Source organism: Chlorocebus sabaeus, chromosome 17 (assembly GCF_047675955.1).
Source record: "Chlorocebus sabaeus isolate Y175 chromosome 17, mChlSab1.0.hap1, whole genome shotgun sequence".
Taxonomy (NCBI): Eukaryota; Metazoa; Chordata; class Mammalia; order Primates; family Cercopithecidae; genus Chlorocebus; species Chlorocebus sabaeus.
In genome coordinates this window covers 2,791,928-2,799,335 of record NC_132920.1, presented here as the reverse complement: position 1 = coordinate 2,799,335, position 7,408 = coordinate 2,791,928, and positions in this window count along the sequence as shown.

Genomic DNA, 7,408 nt, shown 5'->3' with positions numbered 1-7,408 from the left:
TCTCAGACATTGGCTTTCTGAGCAGCGAACAGCAGGATCTAGACTCAACCCCTGGTGTTTCAGTAGCAGTAGTGATGGTGATGGTAGTGGCAGGAACCTCCCAAGTGCTGAAGTCTTGGAAGTGTGGGTGCCATGGGTGAGCTAGGGCTCCAAGTGAGCTTAGGGAAAGGAAAGGAAGCAGACTGAGGCCTGAGCCAGGCGCAGGGGAGTGGAGGGAGAGCTCCAAGTGCAGGGGTCACAGGGAGGAACTGCTGGAGGGGAGGAGTCACCGGTAGGGAGGAGCTGTGGGCAGGGAGAAGCCTTGGGTGGGGAGGAGCTACTAGCATGGAGTTGCTGTGGGTGTGGTGGCTGGGGAGTGGACATAGCAGTAGTAGGAACAGCACCCGGCAGGGTCCGCCAGCTGGGCAGCAGGCAGCGAGGACGGGCTCATGGCTCAGACATGACGTGCGGGCCCCAGGTAGCAGGAGCAGTGGGTCTTGTTGTTCTGGGTTGGTGTGGGCCAAGGAGTCACCGGATAGGAGGAGGGAAAGTCCTGACATGCTCACCGCCCACAGTCTACAGCAACCGCCTCATGTTTGTAAGCCAAAAGTAAAATTCTAAGCTTCCCAACCATCCGAATGGACCCCTCCTCTTGGCATGGGCATTCCCAAGTTTACCTGAAAAACTAGTTTGGGCCAGGATGGGATGGGGGAGCGGGACGTGCCTCATTATACCCTCCTTTCTTTTGGAATTACTGATAGAACAGATTCTTTAAATCTGGTAAGAAACATTTACTTGGCCAGGCACCTGTAATCCCAGCACTTTGGGAGGCCAAGGTGGGTGGATCATTTGAGGTCAGGAGCTCAAGACCAGCCTGGCCAACATGGTGAAACCCCATCTCTACTAAAAAAAAAAAAAATACAAAAATTAGCTGGACATGGTGCCTGTAATCCCAGCTAATTGGAAGGCTGAGGCAGGAGAATTGCTTGAACTCAGGAGGCGGAGGTTGCAGTGACAAGATCATACCACTGCACTCCAGCCTGGGCAACAGAGCGAAACTCCATCTCAAAACAACAACAACAACCAAAAAAAACCATTTATTTTACTTTAAATCTGATTTAAAAAAAAATTACAATCTATTTTCCCTGAAGCCTGCTACCTGGAGGCTTCACCTGTGTGACCAAACCTTGGTCTCCACAACCCCTTATCTTAACCCAGACATTCCTTTCTATTGATTTGTAAAATCTTCGGATCTGCTTATGACCTGGAAGTCGCCACTCTGAGTTGTCCCTCCTTTCCGGACCAAACCAATGTACATCTTACATGTATTGATTGATGTCTCATGTCTTCCTAAAATGTATAAAACCAAGCTGTGCCCCAACCACCTTGGGCACATGTTCTCAGGGTCTCCTGAGGGCCGTGTCATGGGCCATGGTCGCTCATATTTGGCTCAGAATAAATCTCTTCAAATATTTTACAGAGATTGACTCTTTTGGTTGATACGTTGCTACTGCTTTTTTTAAAAAAAAATCTTCCATCTTCCTTCTTCATCGGCAGCTCTCCTCAGCTGGAAACACGGCTCTTCCCTGCTGCCCTCGTGTGGCGTCCAGCGGCCCCCTCCCTCCACATCTCACTTCAGGGGCTTTCCTGACCTCCCCCAAACTTCCCTCTCAGGCTCCCGCACACTCTCTTAGGTACCCAGCCAACTTCTAATGTTGGACATTCTCCTGAATTGGCTGGATTTCTTCTCATGGGTCTCCACTATAACCTCTAACTAATTTCCTCCACTTACATAGAACTTCCTGGCACAGGGATGCAGATGGCATCCGAGGTCTCTCTCTAGAACTGGCACTCATGCCAACGCCCTACTGTTCCTGGAAAGGGGTCCTGAGACAGACTGTAAGAGAAGGTTCTTGGATCTTGCACAAGAAAGAACTCAGGGTGAGTCCATGGAGTAAAGTGAAAGCAAGTTTATTAAGAAAGTAAAGGAATAAAGAATGGCTACTCCATAGGCAGAGCAGCCCCAACGGGTGCTGGTTGGCTATTTTTATGGTTATTTCTTGATCATATACTAAACAAGGGGTGAATTATCCATAAGTTTTCTGGCAAAGGGTCAGGGATGTCCTGGAACTGAAGGTTCCTCTTCCTTTTAGACCACATAGGGTAACTTCCAGACATGGGTAACTTCTTGCTGTGGCATTGGCATGCCATGGCACTGGTGGGAGTGTCTTTTAGCATACTAATGCATTATAATTAGTGGATGATGAGCAGTGAGGAGGACCAGAAGTCATGTTGTCACCATCTTGGATGTGGTGGGTTTTGGCCAGCTTCTTTATTGCATCCTGTTTTTATTCATTTTTTGAGACAGGGTCTCATTGTGTTGCCCAGGCTAGAATGCAGTGGCACAATCATGGCTCACTGCAGCTTCGACCTTCTGGGCTCAAGTGATCCTCCCACCTTGGCCTCTTGAGTAGCTGGGACTACAGGCTCATCCTACTGCACCCAGGCTGGAATTTCAATTTCAATTTCAATGGCTGGAAATCAAACTTTTCCTATTGCAGTATACTTATGGTGCTGTCGTGTTGTGGCGTGGGCACAACCAGTATTGTTTTGTATGCTGTTAGAATGAATGCCTTCCAGATTTACTGGGAGAGGTCCATCCACGTCCAAAGTTCCAACTCTCTTACAATCTTTAATGTGCAAATGGGAGTGGAGTACCAAGAAGAACCTGAGGGGGGTGGAGAAGAGAGTCACCCTGTTATCTCCTTCCAGTGTCAGCCTAACCATCAGTGTGAACTGGAACACACCTGCAAGGTGCACTTATGTGTGAGTGTGTGCATGTGTGTGTGTCATTGCTGTGGGGTAGATAATGACCAGTACCTACAGGCTGGAAAGGAAAGAGGCGAGGAAGTGAGAGGGAGGAAGAGGTAAGACAGGAGAGGCCAGAAGTATGTGACTGTAAGGAATTAAGAGCAGTTTAATGGAGAGTCAACACTGAGGAGTACTCCAGTTCATTCCTTTGCCTGTTTGGACAGGATGATTACACACACACACACACACACACACACACACACACTCTCCAGCCTAGGTTTATGACTGCCTCACCTGGATGGCAAAGCTCCACTTGCAGGTAGAGTCAAATTCAAATGGTATTTGGGTCTCTGTCATCTCTGTTTTACTTACTTCTCTTCCTCATTGAGTCTCTTTAGCTGCTGCCATCCCTGGTGGGCCAGTGCCTCTAGTGTGGGTATTTCTTCTGGCTTCCTAGCCTTTTACTTCCTTCAAGAGTAAGGTGAGATTGAGCGTGGCAGAAGCAGCCTGGACACAGACCAGACCCTGCTGTGCTGGGGACATGACAGATACCAACCTTCTAGCAGCCGCTGCCCTGGAAGGCTCCCGAGAGGCTTGATTATTTGAGGACAATGCATGAACTTTCACATTTTGTTCTAGGTCATTATGTGACCTATTATGTGTAGGGTACTCTTGTGCAAATATCACTACGATGGCATTTTCTTGGCTGACAGTTTCACTCATTGAAATGAAAAAGAATTTGCACTGGTTGGGCTGTTTGTTGTTCTGTATTTAAAAATGGCCTTCACACCTTTTTTGAGTGTGAGGCACTCCCTTTTAAAAAAAGTATTTTAGCAGGAAGCTAAAACAAAATATCTAACAGTGGAGGTGCACTCTTTGAAATAATTGTCTCCCATCTCCCCCCCCATCCACTCAGTTCCTGTTTCCTCCCACCGTGCCCCTGAGAGACTCAGAAGACCCCTGCTAAGTCTTAAGGGAGTATAGCCTCCCAATGCAGGGTGAGGCACTGTGCAGTCCGCTGGGGATCTGGAAGAAGGAAAATCAGGGGATGATACAACTGTTTATAAAAGTCAGCGTGTGCATGATGATCCTTATCTCTGCGTGGAGTTTTCCATAATTCTTGCTTTGCATATTTTCTAATTTTCCAAATGGAAACATACATTTCTCATTAAAAAATGTGAGCAAAATATACATGCATATGAAAAAAAGAGAGGATAACATAATATAGAAATATAGCTTGCAGGGTTATTGGATTGTGGATGATTCGTCTCTTCATTTCCTAAAATGTCCTCAATAGTAACAGCAAAGAGACTTTGGGAGACAGAGGCATATGGATGAATTTTAATGTTTTCTTGAATAGTGACCCAGCCGAAGAGAATACCTACTATTATTAGGTAAGGCTTAATAGAAAGATATGATTAGACCAGGTGTGGTGGCTCACACCTGTAATCCCAGCACTTTGGGAGGTCAAGGCAGGTAGATCCTTTAGGTCAGGAGTTCGAGACCAGCCTGGGCATCATGGCGAAACCCCACCTCTAACAAAACTACAAAAATTAGTTGGGCGTGGTGGTGCAGGTCTGTGATCCCAGCTACTCGGGAGGCTGAGGCAGGAGAATTGCTTGAACTCGGAAGGCAGAGGTTGCAGTGAGCCGAGATCATGCCACTGCAGTCCAGTCTAGGTGATAGAGCAAGATTTTGTCTAGGAAAAAAAGAAATAATGAATGTTGCACTTACAAAAATTTGCTAAAATTATATTAACTGATAGTAACCTGTAGTAACTTTTGATTCAGTAATAAAGTTTCTCTCAGGCACATCTTTTCCTTCTAGTTTCCGGGGTACACATGGGTGATGCAGCCTGCCCCAAGAGATGCATCGGCTGGCTGCAAATCAACGCCTCCAACTCAAGTTTCCACGTGGGATTTGGGCTTCGTGTTTGATATCTATGCCAAGGCTGCCCTGGACAGCTCCCTAGCCTAGTTCCAGCAACTCCGGGGGAGATGGTACCTCTCTGTGAACTCTCCCTGATTTAAAGTAACTGTCTCTTCAACATAGACCATATTTTACATCTCAAATGCACCCTTCAGATTTGGTGAAAACTGTCCAGCTGTTTCACATGACATGGTGACAGAGATGTAGTGTTTAGTTTTATTTTTTAGAAATGTAGCTTTGACCGGGCACGGTGGCTCACACCTGTAATGCCAGCACTTTGGGAGGCCGAGGCAGGTGGATCACCTGAGGTCAGGAGTTCAAGACCAGCCTGAGCAAGATGTCAAAACCCCATCTCAACTAAAAATACAAAAATTAGCCTGGTGGCGCATGCCTGTAATCATAGCTACTTGGGAGGCTGAGGCAGGAGAATCACTTGAGCCCGGGAGGCAGAGGTTGCAGTGAGCTGAGATTGTGCCACTGTACTCCAGCCTGGGTGACACAGTGAGGCTGTCTCAAAAAAAAAAAAAAAAAAAAAAGAAAAGAAAAGAAAAGAAAAAAGACAGAGAGAGAGAGACATAGTTTTTATTTACAGAGAATTACATTCTTTATTCACAGAATAGTGTTATAAATTTTATTAGTGACACCAAATTGAGAAGGAGCTAGCAGCAATCAGCGGATTTTACGGAACGATCGGGGAGGCAGGCTGTGGAATCAAACCAGTTTCCAGCCCTGACTTCACTGACAGCAACCACCTCGGAGACCTGGAACAAACTCAGTCTCCTCATCTTGGTGGGTTCTCACTGCAGGGCCTCGGTGTGTGGTCATGAGGGTTAGCTGAGATGCACGTGAAGAACTTAGGGCAGTGCCTGTTTGCACGAGGGGCGGGTGCAGCCAGGTGGTCTCTGAGGGTGCCTGTGAGCCCGGCAGCAGTCCTGTTGCTGAGGCCCTGTACTGGCTACTCTGTGACTAAGTCAGTGTATTTGTTTCCCATTGCTGCCATCACAAACTACCTCAAACCTCAAATGGCTGAAAACAACCCAGCTTTACGCCGTACAGCTCTGGAAGTCGGAACTCCAGAACGGGTCAGCTGGGCTGGTTCCTCCCAAGGCTCCGGGCAGAATCTGCTTCCTGGCCTTTTCCAACTTCTAGAGGCCGCCTGTGTTCCATGTGGCTCCACATCGCCTTGACCTCTGCATCTGTCCTCACATCTCCTTCTCTGGATGTGACCCTCCTCCCTCTCTCATGAGGACCTGTGATCACACTGAGCCCACCCAGATGATCTGTAAGAATGATTCGTGATCCTAATGTCTAAAAATGGAGTGGCTTCTGTCATGTGTGTAAACCAAAAACAAAATTCTAAGCCCTCAGTCATCTATACAGACCCCTCCTCTCAGCAAAGGCATTCCAAAGCTAACTTGCAAAACTAGTTCAGGCCATGATGGGAAGGGGAGCCGGACATGCCTCATTATACACTCTGCCCTTTTGGAATTACTGATAGAGCCAACTTTAAGTCTGATAAGAAACATTTACAGTTTATTATCTCTGACACCTGCTGCCTGGAGGCTTCGCCTGCATGATAAAACCTTGGTGTCCACAACCCCTTATCATCATCCAGACATTCCTTTCTACTGATTCAGAAAATCTCTGATGGACACACCTGGGGAAAGCCATAAAAACAGCAAGGAACTGACACTGCCAGAGGCATCTTGAGAATTCCTGCCTGTAGGAACTTAGATGCCGCCTCCGGATGAGACAGCGGCTGCCCAGAGGCTGTGTGTGAGAGGAGTGTCTGCTGTGTTAGCCTTCTGAGCCACTGCTTGGGTTTGCCATTCCCCTCATTACTGCTTTTAGTAATCGGATCATGTCATTCCCATCACTCACGGGAAAATAAACAATGAGAAAACATTGTATTGTTAATGTGTGCTTGACTGGGTATATGTGAGTCTCTGGCAATAAACCACGTTTAAGCATTGCACATTGGTTACTGGGTCATTGTGAGCCCTTCTGACTTTGATCTAAGTTAGCACACAGGCCACACAAGAACCCGATTACAGTAACAATTAAATGAACATAATACCAGATAACCAGCACGTCTCCCATCTCAAGATTCTTAACTAGAGTGATCACATCGGCAACATCCCTTTTGCCATGTAAGACAGTCACCGGTTTTGGGGATTAGGAGGTAAGACATCTTCGGCAAGGGGCGTTATTCTGCCGGCTACACCCCAGTGTCCACTGACTGGGGACTGACGACTAGGTGGCCATAGAGGGCTTGGTTGATGTGCTCCTGATCCAGACCTTCCCTGATGGATGAATTCAGGTGCAGATGGCACTTTTTTTTTTTTTTTTTTTTTTTTTTGAGACAGACTCTCACTCTTTCACCCAGGCTGGAATGCAGTGGCGTGATCTCGGCTCATTGCAACCTCCACCTCCTGGCTTCAAGTGATTCTCCTGCCTTAGCCTCCCAAGTAGCTGGGATTACAGGTGTGTGCCACCACACCTGGCTAATTTTTTGTATTTTTAGTAGAGACAGGGTTTCACCGTGATGGCCAGGCTGGTCTTGAACTCCTGACCTCAAGTGATCCACCCGCCTCGGCCTCCCAAAGTGCTGGGATGACAGATGTGAGCCACCGTGCCCTGCCCAGATGGCACTTTTGCCATCAGTTTATTAAGGAGGAGGGTGATGACA